Source organism: Aulostomus chinensis, chromosome 2 (genome assembly GCF_037954235.1).
Source record: "Aulostomus chinensis isolate RoL2024-O1b breed Wild chromosome 2, RoL_Achi_v1.0, whole genome shotgun sequence".
NCBI lineage: Eukaryota > Metazoa > Chordata > Actinopteri > Syngnathiformes > Aulostomidae > Aulostomus > Aulostomus chinensis.
Window position 1 is genome coordinate 1,764,569 of NC_141321.1, and position 21,228 is coordinate 1,785,796.

Consider the following 21,228-nt stretch of genomic DNA (forward strand, 5'->3'; position numbering starts at 1 on the left):
GGCTCAGGCCCTAATAAAAATAAATAGTTCCTTATTCGTTCAGGCGAGAAACATTCACATAGCCTAGCAAGAGTGTTTTTTTCGATTTCATAAGTTTTAATGAATCAAAATAAAGATGAAGCTCCTTCAAAAAGACGATGAATTGTGGGGTCGTTTTTTGAGAATTTACATGTGTGCTGAAAATATATGGCAAGTACAACGAAGTTATTTATTTTAAATTCAAGTTAGCAAATCTAACACTGTTGTAGGTCAGGGGTGGCACATCCATATATCATAGGATACCTAATTTGCTTGCAAGAAAACATCAGGTGTTTTTACCTCTGTTTTTCAAAATGCACATGACTGTCCAAGTTAATTTTAAGTCTTAAAATTTCACCTCAAGGATAAATGTCATTGATTGTTTCAAAATGTACCTCTTTGGCTTTAGGGGAGGTAGGAAATCTCAGGAATCTACATCTGATTCTCTTGGCAACCAAGGTGGAGTCCTCCTTTAAAATATTCCTTCTGTTGCAGTATCCCCCTGCAAGCCTGCTGTGCCCTTAAGTTCGTGCTGCAGTATCAGCCTATCTCTGCTGGGGGCGCCGTCTATAAAGATGGGTGGTTGGGGAGCCCTCCTGCCGCGACGCTCCTGGGTGCTCCGCCTCCCAGAGGCTCCACACTTGGGATGCGTCCGAATTGCCAAGTGGCAACCTACGTCCTACTGCTGCGACCTACAGCTACATCCTGCTTCTACAAACTAAACACGGCGGCACCATTCGGACACCCTAGAAAATTGGTGGTGAAGCACGACCTCTGCTGGCAGAGCACAGATACCGCAATTAGGTAGACAGCACCAACGAAAGCCCCACCTGCTGGCCTGACTGTCGTACTGCACCCCACTCTGAACGCACCTATCACTCATTCTCTGTTATTAAGCACATTAACGCACCTGTAAAGGTGTGCTCACACACAGTCATCAAGAACGACTATAAATGTTGGTGTTGCATAAGAATGGGACACTGTTGGTGGCGCAAACTTGACTTGAGGGTCCACAAGTTTTTAGGGGACGAAGAAGAAGTCCGCGGTGCATTGAGGACCATAGGTTGCTTGCACCTGAACCCCTGAACCGACCTACAATGTGGGCGTGTTTAGGCTGGAATTTAGGTTGCGAAGTAGGTCGCTACTCGCGCCAGCTGTGGTTTCGGACAGCCTACGACCTACTCTGAGATCTATGATCCAACGAACTACTTGGCAATTCGGACGCAGCGCAGGTCACCTCACCTGATCGCCACGTCGCGGGGTCGTTCAGCTTGCTGTTCGGTATGTCGTATTTGCTGCGTTTTTCTATGCCAACGCCTTCAAGCTGTGCACTCCGCATTAACATTAGCTCTCGTTCTTCATGTTCGTTACTGATTTAGGGTTAAGGTTTTTTTGGGGGGGGGGGGGATTGTCTGCTGTGCATGCTTATTTAGCGTCTGTCAGCGTGGACGTATTTCTGATTACTTTGGGTTAATTGTGTTTCTTTGTTGTGGGTGGTTTGGTTTTGCAGGTTGTTTTAGGTGTGACGTGTGAGTGCGAAAACCAATTTTACAAAGACTTGTGTTTAAAATGATATGTTGTTAAATAAAAGTGGTGAAATTATAAACTGGACCCAGCCTCAAGCTTTCAGGAGTGACAAGCTTGTGTGCTTACAATTGTCTGAAGGGTTAACCTACTCACCAGGTGAAATTCCTGGGGTGGTATTGTTGGCAACAGATCATCTAACAAATAAATTCTAATTCCATGTTGGCTGTTTTGGCAGGGTTGGTCTGATCCACATTGCAGGGAAGCTAATCAATTTAAAAACTTCTCTGTTCCACCCCTTAGCTCGATCTCCCTAACCACCTCTGCGCCACACTAACACCAAAATGTGTTCTTTTTTTCCCCTTAAAATTGGTAAGCAGTGTACGTGTTTGGTGTTATCAGCGTGTACATTAGAGTTCCCTTACTCACAAAGATCCAGCCTGTGGAACCACTTTAGTCACAGTCCAGTGGTCATGACTGGTGCACTCGGTATTATATTTATGACTAAAATTATAAAAGTTTAATAGGTTATCTCTGCCAGCCATGAGACGTATACATGGATGTGTACATTTGTATGTATGCATGGATGTGTACATTTGTATGTATGCATGTATGTGTGCATGTATGTGTACATTTGTATGTATGCATGTTTGTGTACGTATGTGTACATTTGTATGTATGCATGTTTGTGTACGTATGTGTGCATGTATGTGTACATTTGTATGTATATACCTGCGTATACGCATGTATGGACCATTTTCAAACAGCGCATAACAGTGAAGATTCCTTGTTATGTATTAAGGGTTTGGAACACATTAACCCACCTATAAGGGGCTGTGATTGCTTATTAAAGTTAAATCATAGTGAGACTTATTGGATCCATTGTCTGGATGCTCTGAATGTATGTATAATACGTATACATGTATGCATACATATATACGTATACATGTATATGTTTTTGTTAGTTCTAATAGCATATTTGTGTTCCGCTAAACAGTTACACAGGCGGCTTTGAGTTTTTCCTACATAGAAAGTGTCAGGACAAGTGCATGTCAAGCGATAACATGAGTAGTGCTACAGTTTATGAAATTGTTTATTTTATAGGTTTTATTTGTTCTGAAATCAATAAGAGTTTTAGTTTGTATGACATCGCTACAGTGTGAACAATGACCGCATTTATAGCAGCCTTCTGGCTTACTTGACCAAGTCTCCTTCTGATTTGGAGGTAGGTAGCTGTGTACCAATTGATCCCTTAAAGTAGGTGCTCGCCTAAAAGAAGAAACAGGTGGGTCAGGAAACACTGCTCTGAGGGACGGGTCAGACTCAATAATGGACCAGTTCGACTGAATAATAGGTTTAACATGTCTAGCAACAGAACTGTACTGGGTCACAAAAGAAGGTCTAGATTGGGAGACAGACCTTGAATTGCCCTGTTGCTGAAATGTGTTGTATTAATACTTTTTTTTTTTTTTTCATCCTTGCCTGGTGGAGTTCATGATGGACATGGACTGCTGCTGCAGTGGGTCAGCTTGTCTTTCAGTCCCGGGTGTTCGGGCCAAAGTTTCCATCTGAGGTTCTGGTTTCATGATCCACTGCTGAGAACTTCACAATATACACACGCTGGGGCCTCAGCTCTTCCTCAGTCCACCTGACTCCAGACTGGAGATACTGAAGTCACAGCTCCTCACCATCTTGTAGCGTTTGATGCTAACATTAGTAGCTAACATTGGCAGCTAACATTAGCAGCAGCAGGTGCGTCACACTTTGTATGAATTCTCATAACCACATAGGATCAGACACAAGAGGGAGCTCATGTACCACAAGTGGTACGCATACCGCAGTCTGAGAACCACCTCTGTAGACAATGTGCATTATCTTTTCTGTAATGAAAAAAAATTATCATGCAGAAACTAAAAAACAATCTTGGTCACACATTCACAGATTCTAACCAAATGAAACAAGAGGTTTGAGTCTCGGAGAGGCTGCTGTGTCACACCAACTGACTTAATCATTTTTCAAAAAAACACTTACTGAAATAGTGGCTCCTGCAATCACATGATTAAAACCTCTCAAACACATACTGAGCAGATAAACCCAAGTAATAATCACAACATGGCTTTTTTCAATGTTGATTTTGGAGAAAAGATGAGAAATGTAGCACCATGAATGTGACCGTCCATAAGGTGTCTTAAACACACACACACACACACACACACAGAAAGAGAGAGAGAAATTAGCCACCATCTTTGTTGACCACCTTATTTGGTCTTTAATGCAGCGCCTGTGTTAGCGTTAACGTTCTCGACAAGGAGCATAAAGGCTGAGTGTTGTCACGGCACTGGGGATCGAGGTATTAAACCAAGGTTTGCCAACCCTGCTACGGGTGGCTTCACTAACACAAGCAGTAACTGCAGTTTATGACCAATCACCAGTGTTGTGCTAGTTACTGCAAAACAGTAATTAGTTATAGTTACTGCAATTCAAAAGCAACTCAGTTACTAACAGTTATTAAAACCAAAAAGTAAAGCATTACTATGAAAGTAACTAGTTACAAAAAAAGTTCAGAACTGTCAACATTGTAAGCTCTGTACTACTTGACATGCATTTTCATCACTGAACTGAACTCTGCTAAGCAATATGGTCTATATTTATACAAACACTAAGATGTTTCAAAGTGATTGATTGATTAACTTTAGCCTTGCTAGCAGCAGCACTCCCTCGTTGAAAAGAACAACTCAGGCGCTGTTGCTTAGGTGCACGGGGTGCGGTGACATTTGTGTCGGTATCTGTGTCTGTCCCTGACCCGCTAGCTCAAGTAACAAGTTTCGTCGCCGCTGCGTGCGTAGATGCTTTAATAGATTAGAGCTGCTGTTTGCGGCCGAAGAGAGGGTCTTGGTTCCGAGACATAAGCTGCATTTAACATAAACATTTTTCTACTTCTGCTCAACGAAGGAGAAGTAGTGAACGTACTTCCACGAGAAGAAACTCGCCCTAAGTTCCGCCATGATGTCTTGCACGTTCTTGCTGTTATAAACAAACACGCCCCCACAGCGCAGCTCACTCCCCTCCTGTCTCTTGCTCTTCTTGCCCCCCCCCCCCGACACAGGAAGTAAACACAGTGGCTCTGCCGAGATAGTAAAATAACGTAAAATAAACCAGTAAACGGATCGTTTAGTAACTATAACTGAGTTATTGAATTTTAAAAATAATGCGTTTGATTATTAGTTACTGCCAAAGTTACTTTTTTGGCAGTAACTAATAACGCAATGACGTCTTAGTCCCAACACTGCCAATCACACACAAGTGCAACGCCATTGGCAAAAAACATGAAGCTCCACTGGCACATGCAGATATTAGCCTCATAATATCACTGTGAAAAATGATCCAAAGACATGATCATCCAGGGTTCTCTAGAGGGGGTGCGTCAGTCAGTGTCTGGGCTTAGTTCCAAAAATCACCAGACCCAGCAGAATTACATCCCACTGCCTCTCTCTAATCGATTATAGATTCACTGATTACATCAACAATAATGCAGTAAGTGGCTCATTAGGCGGTGGCATCAGGGACCACCTCCCTGCTTCACTGTGTACGACTACGTTTCCAGGGAAAGGAGGTCAGACACACAAAAAATACGGACGAGGGAGGTCAGAGGATCCATTCATGTACTGGAAATGACTAACTGGCACAGTACTGGGATAGGATATGGCAAAAGATGCACTGTTAAGTAATTCAGTAGTTTTTAGTTACATAACACCACTTGCAATAAAGACAAAATCACAATGTGCTTTACAGCAATGACTAAACACAAAATAAGAGAAAAATAAAGGCATGTTAACATCATAACTGCCGGTCCGGCAGACGACAGCAGCGACATTCAGTGTAGAAGCGGAGCGTCATAATCGACACGGAGCAGCGGTTTTGAGCCTGTCTCAACCAAAAACTGTCTCAGTGGTCTCAAGGTTTAAAGCTGGTAAGGTTGGATCAAATATGTCAACAGTCGGTGAAGCTTAGCATATTTGGACCTTATCGGTGGGATCCCCAGGGGTCAGTGTTGTTGGGCCCACAATTGTTCTGAGGAAAATCTAAAAGACCCCTGGATGACATTACTACAGAAATGAGAAACATTTTTAAATGTTTTGATAGAGATGAATTATCAGAATCAGTTTTATTGACCAACCTATATAAAGAAGATATGTCCAAAATATGGTCAGTGCAAAAACACAATTGGTGCAAGGTCCACAATGTAGTGCAGACTGAAGTGGGTATCCAGTTGAACATGAGTGTGTGACCACTCAACAGTGCAGCAGGTTAACAGATCAACTGTTTAAGAGAGTGATGGCAGTGGGAAAGAAACTGTTTTTCAGGCTTGAGGTTTTTGTCCGCAGGGCTCTGTAGCGCCTTTATCATTATGATTATATTATCATTTAGCGTGCATAAAACAAAAATAATGTTATTTGATAACGACAGAACAAAAAGAATAGGAGTTTGGGCTAACTGTAGATGATCACATGAACTGGAAATCACATGTTCAACATGTACACAAGAAAGTATCTAGAAGCATTTCAGTACTATTCAAAGCAAAGCAAGTCTGGATCAAAAGCCAGTCCACATTCTGCACTCTTCACTGTAGCCCTACCATATGTACTGTACATCAAATACAAGAGTTCACCATCATCGCCATCTATTCTGCAAACAGAGAAGAAGATGTAGGATCATTTACAATGTGGGTTATCTGCAACACACCAGCTCCTCATTTTTGCTTTCAAAATTAGGAAAATTCTTAGTAATAATCGTTCGGATTACAAGTAGCACAAATAATGAAGAAGGCTAAAAATAAAACACTACTGGGAAACATTGCAAACTTGTTCAGTGGGCGGGGGGAGGGGCGGGGGTGGCTTTTCTTCAAGGTGGACACTCAGCTTTAAAACTTGCAGTGCTCCGACCAGCAGAACAAGTTTCTGTGTGTGGGTCTGTGGCGTGAACCAAGCCCAAATACATATCAGTTTAAAACCAAGTACCAAGACTTGATCCTCAGACGAGGATTAACAATCAACGGGTGTTTACTTTTTGTTTGTTTATTTATTTAGTGACTGAACATCAACTTGTCTTTGCTCTTTTTCACACAGTAGTTATTCCAGTGTCCATTGTGTGTTATTCTTCATATCTCACATGCACAATCAGATAGTGTGTGTGTATGTATGTATGTGTATATATACTTTCATTATAAAGTCAAGTCAATTTTATTTATATAGAGCCAAATCACAACAAAAGTTATCTCATGACTCTTTACAGGTAGAGCAGGTCCAGTACCACACTCCTTCAATGAATTTACACCAACAATTCTCCATCAGCAGCACATCCTGCAACAGTGGTGAAGAAAACCTTCCTTTTAACAGGCAGGAACGTCAAGCAGATCCAGGCTCAATGGGGACGGCCTTCTGCTTTGACTTTGGGGGGAAAGAGAGCAGGAGAGCGGGGCAGAGACAAAGACAGATGATGGAGGAAGACAGATATGCAGAAGGAAAGAGTGGGACAGAGATAAAGAGAGAGAGAAAAGGGAAATAAAAAGAGAAAGGGATAAAAAGGAAGTAGGTTATTATCAATATTATCAATTAATGACTAATGGAAAAGGGGTGTGATTGTTTTTTTACGTCTCCTTGCAGAATGTTTCTTTGATATGCATTCGGTTTTTTCAGTTCTTTTTGTTTTTGTTTATGCTTTTGTTGTAACTATTTTTTTTTCTTATTTTTACTTAAACATTTTAAATACGTATCTCATTTAATCAAAGAAATCACTACAATGGATACATCATCAGACTGTGGACCCTTTTCCCATCTTGCATTGTGGCCAATGGGTTCCGTCCCTTTCAAGTTCCATATGGACTGTTTCCATGGATGCGACCGAGGCACGCTGAAACGTCATTGGTCAGAGCTGCTCAAATGTAAAACAGAAACCAGAAGCTTCCCTCACCTTTTTTCCTCCCTTGTGTACAGGTTCTGTATTTCTATGCAGAATCTGTTTACAGAGATTAATCTGATTTTATTCTCCGACTGAGATGACAGGCAGGATGACAGGCAGAGATGACTCAGAATCCTGGATAACTTTGACACTCTGTGACATTACACAACCTTTGGCCTCACCAACAGTGGCTGCTGATGGTGACTCAAGGTAGTTGTGCCAAACGAGTCAGCAGGAGAACACCCACTGGCTGTAGGTGGTGCTGTGACTGAAGCCCCCCGCCCCAACATGACTCAGATGAGAGAACACCTTTGGTCTGTGGAGTGAAATCTGGCTCTGACTGTTTAAGTGTATTGAAAGGCACTTGTGAAATTTATTTTTGTTGTTTTGTTTTGTTTACTGGTGGGAACATTATATGTGTCTGTAGGACCCTCAAATCTTGATGTTATGGGAACAACTGAAGGACAAGAAAGGATGCACAGAACTCTCATTCAACCAAGTAGCTTCACGTCAGGGTGCATTGATGCGATTTGTCTAAAAGTTAAACATATTTTTTATACATCTGATAGAAAAACTGCCACATGATGGCGACACCAAACCACATGTCAGCTCCTCCTTACTTGCACTGTAAGGTCAGTAGGTGGGTACCAGGTGGAGCAGTGATGTGGTGTCACACACCTCAACCAACTGAGCTCAAACCAGCTGGTCAGGTTTGCTCGCCTTAGCAGTGGTCCAAAACAAGAAGTTAGAGAATCGTGTTTTATATGTAAATCATGTCTGTAGGTCACAGTTCATTTTAGTCATGACAGTGTTTATGTGAACAGGTAGTTCCGCAAACAGCATGTCCACAGTTACAGCTGTATTATTTACGCTTGATTTGCCTGACTGTATAAGGTTAATTTGTAGACAAGGACGCTAGTGCTGCAGGCTGCTGAGAGAACATTTCTGTCTCTTTTAAGACACGAATTACAGACAAGGACTTCACACAACCAGACAGATTAAATAATCCCAGTCGTAGGTGATACTTAAATTTGTCTTTCACGAGTAAGTCAGTATCATCTGTGATGACCAACCCTTCAAAAAAACATGCTGCTGTTACTGCTGCTGCTGCTGATGATTATGATTTTGTTTTTCCTCAGTTTAAATGATGGTAAATAGTTCAAATCAGGGAATGTGTTCATTCAAGTATGAGGAGATCAATTTTAAGTAAGAATTATTGTTCATCCTAGTTGATTTGGCAGTGCCGGAGCTACTGTTGGTCCCAGAATTCTCATCCTCAGCCATTTGGGTGTGACTGCTCTGAGTAATGAGTCAGGGATCATTCCAAAGATTTGGTCTTTTTTATTGTCATTTTTGCCAGTCTTCAGTTAACTTAACACACCATGCCTGCTGTCGTGACCTGGTAGGTGCTGTAGTGACCTGGTAGGTACTGTAGTGACCTGGTACGTGCTGTCGTGACCTGGTACGTGCTGTCGTGACCTGGTAGGTGCTGTAGTGACCTGGTAGGTACTGTAGTGACCTGGTACGTGCTGTCGTGACCTGGTACGTGCTGTCGTGACCTGGTACGTGCTGGAGTGACCTGCTGCGTCAACCCCTTGGGTCTGTGGACGATTTCCTGTTCGTGGCTCCCAGATCACAGTCGGTGTCACAGAGAGGTTGAGGGCGGCTGCTGTACAAGACCCCACACGCTGAGGCTCCTCACCCACTTAACTGACACACAAAGACTGAGGCGTTGTTTAAAACTCTTCCTCAAACTTTCTCTTTATAAAAACTTTTGGGAATGTTGGATCTACACCTCACACCCTTCTCTTTTTTCCCCTGTTCTGTTTGGTTTTATTTTTTTTGTGAAACACTTTGTACGATTGTTACAAAAAGTATCTGTATAATTCTGTATAATTAAAATCAATATTGATAAATAATGTCTACAACCAAGATGGTGGCGCGTGCACACACAGCCGTTCCTCTCTGTCCCGACAGAACGGTGTTTTTGTGTGTTTCGTGTCGTGTTACAACATGTAAATATTCATCCTCTTCGCATCAACTACACTCAAGTCATTCGTACTCCCGTGAGTTTCTGCTCGACATCTGCAGAGCCTTATCCATGGATATAAGTCCAGAGATTGTGGTGGAGCTACGCGACTGCGGTCTGCTCCAGAGCCCTGCTCAAGGACCAACACCCCCCCCACCCCATTGCATCCAGCCCACTATGGAGGCGCCACAGTCAGAACATGAGATCTCTCAGAAGGACCAACGCACATAGAGCCCCAGCTCCTGACAACTTCCAGGCCGTGTCCTGAGAGACTGTGCCGACGAGCTCACAGATGTCTTCACCGACATCTTCAACACCTCACTGAGCCAGGCTGTTGTCCCCACCTGCCTCGCAGCCACCTACCTCCATCATCCCGGTCTCCAAGAAGTCGTCTCCCTCCTGCTACAATGACTACCGCCCGGTCGCACTCACCTTGCATCCTCATGAAGTGCTTCGAGCAGCTAGTCATGCAGCATCAAGCAAAAACCAGGAGGCTCAAGGACAGCTTTTTCCACCAGGCAGTCCGGAGGCTCAACTCCCCCCTTGCTCTGCCCCCCCCCCCCACTGCCTCCCTCAAAGGAACTGACATCATGTCGCTGCTCCCCCACATGGACTCTGCCAGTACTTCCCCCTGCACCCCACCCCACCCCACACTCACACACAGAGTCTCTGCCCCCTTCCACCCCCCCCCCACAGACTCTGCCCTCACGTACACCCCCACCCCCTCATTGCACTATTTACTAATTGCAGTATTCCCTGCTATGCATTGCACTATTTACTACTATGCACTCTTTGCACTAGAACGCACGACCTCAGGAAATTCCATCAGTACCTTGTATGTCAATGTCGAATGTTTACTTCAAGTGTTGTCTATTTATTTAATTTATTTGTTTGTTTGTTTGTTTTATACTACTCCTGTCTGTTTTGCACTCTGCCTGTTTTGTCCGAGAGGACTGAAATTTCACCCATGCTGTATGTCATGCACGTATAGTATATTTGACACTAAAGTTGACTTTGATTTTGATATGCTTCATAACATCACCAATCTAACTAAAACTTGCCTAAAACTGCTGTTGTCTTATGTTCTTGTCATGCTGTATTTCCTGTGAAAAATTCTTTATAAAAACTTTTGCTGGTTTGCCAGTTGAATGGTTATGACGCGAAGCAGCAGGGGTACTTGGTAGTAGATGTGGTCATAAAGCATTTCAGAGACTGGTGTCTTGGCTGACATGTGACTCTTGTCCGAGCAGTGAAATGTTTATGAAGAACCACTGCTCCCCAACTACTTCGCTGTTGGACAAGTCAAGAAATCCTCATCATGTCGCCATCTTCTCTCTGTTCAAACAAACGACAGGAAGAACCCTGGAAAATGATGTTTTACAACTTTCACTCGTGACATTCATACCTAACATGAAAGTGAAGTCGAGCCAGTTGTATTTACATAGCATTGAATCATAGCTAACGTTCTGACATTCTACAAGCAGAACAAGTCTAGAACTGTTAAATCCATTTGGTCTAAAGGTGAACATCTAAGACAGCAGCGATGAAGCGTCCAGCAGCAGGCTCTGTGAGCGGCCATCTGCCTCGACTGGTAGGGTCACGAGAGAGAGGGACCTGAGCAGACCAACTGTGTAAGTGGAAGCCCTTAGGAGGGACCAGGAAGACGACTCCACTGATCCTGATCTGACGCAGGCTGGCTGATCATTTGCATTATAGCTCTTGGAATGTCCTTTTTCTAGCTTTTCGAGATTCTAATCTCTACTTGTGTGTGTGTGTGTGTGTGTGTGTGTGTGTGAGACAATCTGACAGGATTATTTATTTGTCATGTATGAAGTAAATTGACCCACCCATACAGAATGATACAGCACGGTGGTGCAGTGGTCAGCACTGTGGCCTCACAGCAAGAAGGTTGTGATTCGAGTCCTGGCTCCATCACGGGATCTTTCTGAGTGGAGTCTCCATGTTCTCCCTGTTCCTGTGTGGGTTCTCTCTGGTACTCCAGCTTCCTCCACAGTCCAAAAACATGCAAATGGGACGAGACTGATTGATACTCTAAATTGACTGTAGGTGTGAATGGAATGAGTGTGAATGGTTGTTTGTCTCTATGCGTTGGCCCTGCGATGGACTGGCGACCTGTCCAGGGTGAACCCCGGCTCTCGCCCATAGCCGCTGGGATAGGCTCCAGCCCCCCCCCCCCCCCCTCCCCCCGTAACCCTTAACAGGAATAAGTGGAAGAAATTGGATGGATAAAGAATGATAATGTTTTTACCTCTAAATGGCCTCTGCGGAAAAAGGCTCAGTGTCTTTCCTATGGAATATTTTCAGTGCTGCCTACTTGTGCATATCTTTGATGTTTGGCTGTTTTGAGTCTATAGATATTAAATTAAAGTTGAACATAAATATTATTATCAAACAGCAGGAGGGGAAACATAGAAGATGAGTCAACAGCTTGGTTTCAGTGTATCGCGGTTTGAAAGTAGTGGAAATGTGGATTCATGTGTTTCCAGCCTCGGTCGTTTAGTGAATATTGGGAGTAGGTTCACTGAAATAAACAATAGGTGGTTCAAAATTTCCACTCAGGTGTCATTAACCACAACAGAAGAAGACAGAGCAACATGACAGCGTAATTAAAGCACAAAACTAAAGGAAAGAGAACGTTGAAAATGTAACAACAAAGAGTGTGAAGGGCACAGTGGCTGTGGAAAATATGACTGGAATCGTCTGGTACTCCAGCTATGAATGCTTGGACAAGGTGTGAGGTTTGGTCTGCTGCCGCCATTGCGTGTCCTCTCATGGTGTCCTGTAAGTCACATGATTCCTAAATCTCATCCTTTATTGGCTATAATCTGTGTCCTTTTCACTTATTCGCATTTACGCTTTGTCAATACATAAACTTTCACACTTTCATTGAGCATAATTTTTTTTTTTCAGTATATCAGGATATTTTTAAAATTTTCCATGCAGGTAATTTAGTGTGCAAATCAAAAAAGCTCATAAAAACAGGCTGATGGAATCCTGACTACTGTGTATTTGTGGAATCAGGTTTATTTCAGACTATTTGTGTGTTTGCTTTGGTTTGACCTCATATCTGTTATAGATGCTCACCGATTCTCAAATACTATGAGAAGCTATTCAAACTCATGTCAGAGGATAGATTAAGAGAAAACCTACATACAGGAGGTAACTGAAGTCAAAAGTCCAGGCAGAAACTTACCTGGAGGCACCTGAGGGGGTGACTGATTGGAGATGAGGAAGGTGACGTGGAATGTGGGTGACAGCTGAGCAGGGACAGGCCTGGACGGGTCACCGGAGCTCCGGGAGCTTTTCCAGGAGAGTTGAGAGCAGTCCGTGCTGAAGCAAATACCAGCGTGACCGGGAGACGCGGCCAGGTATGGAACGCTGTTTTGCGGTTTTGTTATTTACCAATAACCAGGAAGAGATGTTGGAACAAAGAGAAGAAGAGACCCATGAATCTGATAATTGTACAAAAAGGGAGCACAAGGTTGGTCAGAGATCAAAATAAAGATCCTAATTTTGCCACTGTTCCTCTTCATGTTTGAACGAGTCAGGATCCTTATCACAGCATCAAGTTGGTTCTGTTGCACCATGGAGCTCTGTTTCTATTTGAATAACTCATGAACTTCTGAATTCATAAAGAAAAGAAGATGAGAATGAGAGCTTGTTGAGTCCTTGTAACAACAGGGACGCAGCACATCCATTTTTGAAGGTGGGATGTTGCTGGATTACATTTTCCTCCTTTTTGTCTTTTCCACAGCTTTTCTCTCCAACTGTATGTCAACTGTCCCTGCTGTCACATGTGAAGTCGTTTGTGCAGGTTTTCTCCTAAGAGCTAAGACTCTCACCACCGGAACATACAAGGTGTCCCAATCGACCACAGGGGGCGGTCGGCAGCCACCAAGACACAGACTTCCCACTCACAGACACAGCAACTGGGTCAGTGCTGACGGCCGACCGAGGTGGCAGGCAACATAAGAGGCTGCTGCCCTGCCTGAGTGCCACTGATGAAGTTCATCATTTTACTGAAGCAGCTGGTCGATTTCTCCATGTTTCAACTCACCTGTAAATGTGCGCGACAGGTCTCTGAGCTGCAGGAGCAAATAGACGAAGTTGGCAATGCCAGAGAAAAGTCAGTTCTATGCGAATGTGGGTTTTTAGAAATAAACCTTGAACAATCTGACAACTCGGTTTAATCAAGTATCCGCTGTTGTTACGGTAAATGCTAACCTAGGGAGTGGCTTGAAACCAACGTTTTTCCCATTATTCTTTCTGCAGGGTCTGTGAGGCAACGTGAGAGCCACCAGCAGCAGCTAGTCACAAGCACACTCAGGGCCAATTCCCAGTGCACAGAAGCAGCAGCCTGCCTTGAAACAGGCTTCATGGCAGCGATGAGCTGTGAGTCACTGGAACATTTAGCTTTGCTGTACTCCTTTGAACCCTCATTCTCACTATCAGTTGTCTTTACAACTTCACGCTTATAATTAAAACAATATATCCAAACAATATACAAGACAAGAGAGCCATTAGACTGTATGTAACAGGCCAAAGCAAATGTCGCTAATGATGACAGAGTGAATTAACGTCCCGTCACACACACGACTGTGAGAAAAGCTCCCTATTCTGACTGTCGGCTGCAGAAGGGTCCAAACCAACAGCCTGTTTTAATTTTCAGCCTTGTCATGACAGGAAGTGTGTGTGTGAGAGACTATGAGTGAGAGACTGTGTGTTTGGAGGAGTGGGGGGACAACAGGAAGCGGAGAAGATGGTGCATGGGAAACAGTTAATGGAGTTATTTTTGCTGGGGACTCTGGTGTGAGTAGGGTTGCTTGACCCAGGTCCTGTTCACACTCAGGCTAAAAATGGCGGGCGGGACTAATATTAGAGTTCCCAGATATCTGTCAGTGGATGTTGATGGTTCACTGTTGAAGACACACGTCTCACGCAGAATAAGAGATGAAGTCGAGTGAAGATTTGACCTGGGGAAACTACTCACAACTGTTTTGTGACTTCAGCTGGCTTATACAATCGTTCTATCAAGATACAAGACTGATCAGAAAGAGTCAAAACTCCAGCAGCTCGCTGCTGGTGGGTGTGTAATCTTCAAAAGAGGAATTGTAATATCCAATGTGTGACAGAAGCTCTTGTTGAGTCAAGGGGGAGCTGATGCGGTGTGCTACCAGACTCAGAATCAGGAACACTGGAGAGCAGAAATTGTGTGTTGAATTCCTCTTCTCTGAAAATATACCGCTTTTGTCTGATGTGTTCTTGCATGTAATTGCATCGGTCTCACACTTGTTCGCTGTATAGCTCGTCCTTTTTCATCTGCTGAAAAACGTTCGTTTTATTTTGAACCCCAAAGGAGTGCATGAGCTGCATATGTGCTGCCCTTTGATTTGCTACAGCAGTGTATTTCTACTTAACAACAGCGTCAGTCCATCATAATATGTTACAACAGACAGATTCTTGGGGTACTTTTCTTCCTGCTTCTTGATCAGGCCATTTTTGATTAGAGCTATTTCTTAATCATAGTTCTGCCTATTGCCAAGGTCCTCAAGATGTGATATTACCAGATATTGTTACGATACATATTTAGGGTGCTCTACATAATTTACAGCGATGTCATAATATAAGTGAAAACACAACTCCCTGTGTACCACCAGTGTAGTCTAATATCAAGTACATCACATTATATTGGTTAAAAAGTCCAAACTATTTGATTCTGTATTTCCTTCCCAGTTTGATAGTGCAGTCAAGGCTTCCCAGTTGAAGATGGCAACCAGCTGATGCTCCTGTCCCCATCCCCAGTGGAGCTGAAGTTTTCACCTCCTCTGATTTGTTTGCTTCTCTTTGCTCTGGGATGTCATTTGAAGTTGGATCGTTGCACAGATGTGATGATCACTTCCATCAAGATTAAATCTCAAATCTCCTCAGTATTGACCCCCACTGGCCAAACACCTCTGTGTCACTTTCACGTCAGACAGGAACTCACAGCAGCACAGAGCAGGACAGCGTGCACAGCTCCAACTTATTGACTCAGCTGGGGTGTATTGAAGCCTCCAGAAAGTTTGCTCATTGGAATCACAACAGGAAATAGTAGTTGTAGATCATCAGTGGGAGGGTTAGAGGTCCCATGTCTCTCCCACCCTGCTTGTGTGTCATCTGGTAGCAGCTCTGTCCAAGTTTTAGAAAGACCCCACACACTGTAAGTGCACTCTTGATGATCTGCTTGGTTGGGAAGATTCTTCTCCATCAGCAGCCATTTTCATTTTGACTTTTTATCCTTATCTTATGCCTTTAAAGTCAGCCATCATCATCCGATGACGTCTTCCATCCATCTGTAAAGCCAGGTTTGGCTGCCTGTGGGTTTCTTCCTATTAAATCACATTGCGATTAGAAAGATTTGAGATACAAGTCAAAGGAATGACTGACACACTGACATATCATTTTTAGGAATAATTCACAGTGTCATACACACATATTCAAACAGAAACTGCAAAAGGTCGAGAAAGAACAGGGGAAGAAGCCAAATCATAGAAAGTACCTTCGACATGAAGAACTTAATTAAAGAGAGGTCAGAGGTCTTTGTTCTCCGTCGAGACCTGCTACCTTACTCCTGGCAGAGAGAAGGTACTCTTGCATCTGTGCTGTCTGGGATCTCTGTTTTGTGGCAAATTGATTTCATTTTCATTTTCATTTATTTGAGAAATTCAGTCAAAGACTCCTGAGTCTGACAGTCAGAGGCTTTTTCAGAAGGACATTTGGTTCTTGAAAGATTCATAGAAAATGCAACTAAAGTGGAGGAAACTGGGTCTAATATAATTGATGACGGTTGTTCCTCTGTCCAAAAGTTTTTCTTTTTAATTTGTAGAACTGTAGATAATGTTTTGTCATGTGACAATCCTGGCTATTGTGTTGTTCCAGTGTCTCGTAAGCTCACCAAAGAGGTTTGTGGTACTCAAATAAACACATCAATGAAACATTCAGGAAGGAAATAACATCGCGTATCAAAATCGGAACTATCCCAGGATTTTGTCATCTGACCATCCTGGCTATTGTGTTGTTCCAGTGTCTCGTAAACTCACCAAAGAGGTGTCTTTGTAGTCCTGAACTATCCCAGGATCAACAGAGAATACTGCATAATACTGCCAGTAATGGTGTAATCTAGTACAGGTGCACAGGTCCTCCTCAGACCTCTCAGGGTCCCTGATCCAACAGACTCATTTGAGTCTACTGGGGAACACCATAGCTGATGATAAATGTCAGATACTGCCTCTGATGTACAGAGGCAGACACACACCCTCATTTCTTGAAAACACACGCCTCCTGTTTCCTGCCATGTGTCTACCATGTGTAGAATAGAGAATGTGTGTTTTCGGGATTCTGAAACATCGGAACCTCGGCCCAGAGATTGATGTTTCACAGAAAAATTCTTCTGAAAGCTGTGAGACGCTGTTGTGGTCAGGTGTCCACATGTGTGATCTCCCTCAAATTATTACTGACTCCTGTTTTTAGCAGGGGTAACACCTGAAGGAAAACGATGAGCTGTGGTAAGGATAAAGAAGTGTTATCCTTGCTGGTATTAAGAGCTTGCAAGCATCTTTTGAGCTGTAGCAGCTGAGATGAGCTCAGTCCACTCAAGAGCACATTTGGGACTGAAAGTTTCTGGGAGAAGCAAAAACAGAAGAAGAGTGCTGCTGTTACTGGTCCAAGTCTCGTTCCCATCAGAACACTCATTTGTTCTGTGGTGAGATTTGAGCTGCAGAGGCGGTGAAGCTCTCACCTCCACTCAGACAGTTAGCATGTACATGCCAGAACGTTCTCATCTGTGGTCGTCAAACAGGAAGGCTTTCATCGTCCCGGTTCTTGACGCGAGTGCAAGGCCTCTACAGTGTCAGTATGAGGTCCCGCTCCGACTGCATGGGAGTTCTTACCACCAAGCCCTTGTTCCTTGGTCCTGACCCAAAACAACCCATAACCATAGCGTTGACACATTCCTGTAGATATGAAGACAGATGTGATGGGAAGATGAAATAGAAGAAAATCACATTCCCACATGTTCTCCTTTTGTTTTGTTCTCAATATTCCCGGGATGTTTGAACCTCATTTTGCATTGCAGCAGAACAGAGCTTCAATTTATGTAATTTCCCCAGAGTGTAATAGGGTGAAGTTTGGGGCACAAGCTCCATGTTTGTAACCACCATAAGGAATGGCTGTCCCTCAGACTGACGTGGGAGTGTTTGTAGAAACGATTCTTTCAAATGACAGAAAACTTGTCAAAGATTTTAAACATGAAATTTGAATGTATTTTTGCCAAACAGTTTTTAGTTGTGTCCTTTGCTGTCGCTGTTCGTCTTGTAGTTGTTGTCTAATGTGTCTTGAGAGCATCCCTAGTAGAAAAATACACTAATATCCTGCCAATGGCCTCAAATAGGATAACAAAAATAATTCTTTCATATTATCCTTCTGACCACCAAATGTCTTCAAGATCTGTCCCTTAGTCTTTAGATCTACTAGTAATAAGCTGCATTCACACACAACACCTGGACAATGAGGATCAGTTGTGGTCTTTGTTCTTCAGCTGAGAATGCATGTACTTAACATTTAATCTGGGATAAAACCTAAGATTAAGTAACACAATTCTAAACTGGACTGTAAACTCTGAGTGCTGTGTCTGCCCACAGGAGCTCACATCTCTGACATCACCTCAAGTTAAAACACCACAGACATTTGAGCCAGTAATTGTTGAGCAGGTATCAATGTCTTCCAGGCAGCTACACACGCTAGCTAGCACGCCTCGCCAGCAACGTAGCTAGCAACATAAACCCACTTCCTCCACCACTGGGGAAGACAGACTGACACGAGCTTAGACTGGACCTTTGGTCCTCACACATGCAGTGGAGAGTGCACCAGGGAAGCTATGGCACCGTGTATACTGCAACAGCTCCATCTCTGTCCTGGCGAAATGAACATCCAGTGAGATGGGAGAAACAACCTTAGATTTAGCATGGAGGAAAACTAGTTTTAAAATAACAACAAAATACAGGTTGACATTTCTGTAAATGATGCCCCTTCATCCAATCATCAGTTTCATCTGAGGGAGTCAGTTTTGCTGCATTGATTCAGCTCATACTGGTATCTGTCACTGACATATAGTGGACCTTTTTAGAGGCCTGCTCTTGCACACACGTTTGTTCTTTCGCTCGCTGAGAATGTTTAGCCCTCAATTTAGTCTTACAGACAGGAAGCAAAGCCTGACGGCCAATTATAACTCCAGGCACCTGACATCTATCGAGATGCTTTAAAGTCTGTGCCAGCCTGAAGGGTGATTGACCATTATGAGGGTTATAATGTAGGTAAGGTGCAAGTCATGAATTGTTGTTTCCTGAGTTAGTGAGGACAAAAAACTCCCTTACTGCAAAAGGAAAACTTTCCCAATGAATGAGGCTCAGTGTAATTTTGAACTCGTGTATTTTGCCATGATAACTCCTTTAAAATGGCCTTTACCATAACAAGTACTCTTTTTCATTTTGATGCCATTTATCCAGAGTTGTCACATGGCAACGACAATTGGAGCCGATGAATGTAGAATGTTGTGGTGCAGCCACGAGGCCACGCAGCTCCTCAATACTAGTTGACATACATGACTCATAAGCTGGAATTTACTTTACATACTATAATGGTGACAGGGCCAACGTTATAAGAGTGCGTATGTGAGGCGGCGCATATTTCCACAGGTAAGGCTTGATGGGCAGGTGAGGAGGTGAATAGAGCTTTTGTGAAGGAGTTTATAGTAATGACAGGACATGACAGCCCAGGTTCATCATTTACTTCTGTGGTGCCTGCTGATTAGCATCATGTTTCCCTCATGTATGCACACTGCAGTGTGTCTCGACTGTTGTCACAAGGTTACACACACAAGGGAAAGCCATGGCCACACAAAGGGCTTGTATTTCAGTGATAGCAGCCGTCTTTCCTGCTCTGAGTCCTGTCGAGGGTTTGGGTGTGGTGAGTAAAACAACACCAAGGGCTATGGAAGTCTCAGAGTTACTGAGAAACATAAAAGCCTGACTAAGCTCAGCTCATGCAAATGCAGCGGTCTCTTCCCTGGTGAGGCATCGGCTCAGGCCCTCACCTGCACCAGCCTCCACTCCAACACCCATCTGGGAAATATGTAGGAAACAGCTCTCGCGGGCTTTCATTTGCTGCTCCGCGTGAAGACGCAAGCAGAGCAAACACTGCAGCTGTGGACTACGAGTAGATTGGTGATTCAACTTGATCTGATAGTGTCGCTCCATTTCTCTTACTCGTCTTGGGTTCACCAGGACCATTTGCACCACCATGCACAGCTACATTGCCATGACTGCAGCCGAAAGTCCCTCACATACAACTGCAAGTGCAAAATTCCACACTCAGCAGAGATTCATGCCTGCTAGCAGAAACTTGTCTGGCTGAGATCCATCTCTAAACATCCACCTGCAAACGCATCAATGGCGTCACTCGTGCCGAGGCGCCATGGTGCCGAAGCGCCACAGTGCCTCTCCTGTCGTTCAGGATCTTCCTCTGTACTCCCACCACCCTGCCGCTGGGCTTCAGTTTCACCTCTTGTTGTCTGACCTCAGTGACGCAGAAGCTAGCAGACTTATCAGAATGCAGGAACAAGATTCAACAGAGATAATTATGGATTTTTGTGTGATGTCTTACAATAATGCTAAATACTAAATGATAAAAAAGTAATAATGTTGTCCAAAGTTACTGTGAGATTGTTTGTTAGTTGGATTTAGATTTTACATTGTTGCTAGATATCTGATCTCAAATATCGGTCAGTACTTCCTAGTAACTGGCCTGTAAATGAAAATGGTGAAGCTAGAGTTTCAGGAGCAGGGCCACGCCTCCACCGTGCCACCTGCTAGCACACACCTGATCTTCTTCCTCTCCTCCATTCTCCATTCAGCAGCCCCCACCCCCAATGCCTTTGTCCCCCTTTCATTCATTAACACGCCACAAAAATATATTGATGTTACTGGGCAAAGCAAAGATTATTTCTGTGTATGTGTGTGTGTGTGTGTGTGCGCGCGCATGTGTGTGTGTGTGTGTGTGTGTGTGTGTGTTTGTGTGTGTGTGTTGGGGCATTCTGACTTATTTGTGTTTGAGCTTTTCAGATGTAATATGGGAACATTGTGGGTTACAAAACAAATGAGAAGCATTTGAATGAAATCTTATTCGCTGTAAGAGGTTCACGCTCATCAATAGGTTTGATAGCTCATCTATGTTTGTAATAAAAGGGACTAAGTAACTAAGCACAAACTAATTAATTATCTCTGACTTGCCATGTGTTTTTCTATCTGGTGATTTGGAAACTGATGAGTTTGAAATCACAGGAATGCAGAAAGAGTTTCACACAGACTTTGAAAAATATAGAAGACTTTTGAGGAAGCTGGCATGGAGCTTTGTGGTGTTGGACTGGTGTTGGACTGCACTGCCTGGACAAATACTGCATCATTGATGCTTGAGAGTAGAAATACTATATTTGTGACCTCTGTGCTGCTTGAGAAAAGGAAGCTGCTGGCCAGCCTGCAGGCTGCTGCAGGTCCTCACATGCCTGGACAGGAATGTCTGTCTCACCTGAGACTGCTTGTGTAGCCTCACTAGCATTAAAGATAGGATAGCAGACACAAAGACAC

General features: G+C 43.5%; 1 long non-coding RNA gene across 1 annotated transcript; it reads right to left on the minus strand.

Annotated features, from left to right (window-relative positions):
• Positions 1–8,886: 8,886 nt before the first annotated feature.
• Positions 8,887–9,145, minus strand: LOC147268744 (uncharacterized). The gene is made up of 3 exons (XR_015111144.1): positions 9,040–9,145; positions 8,980–8,999; positions 8,887–8,919 (listed from the first exon to the last, which is right to left on the minus strand). It is a non-coding gene; the product is annotated as an uncharacterized LOC147268744 (long non-coding RNA).
• Between the last annotated feature and the right edge of the window lie 12,083 nt (positions 9,146–21,228).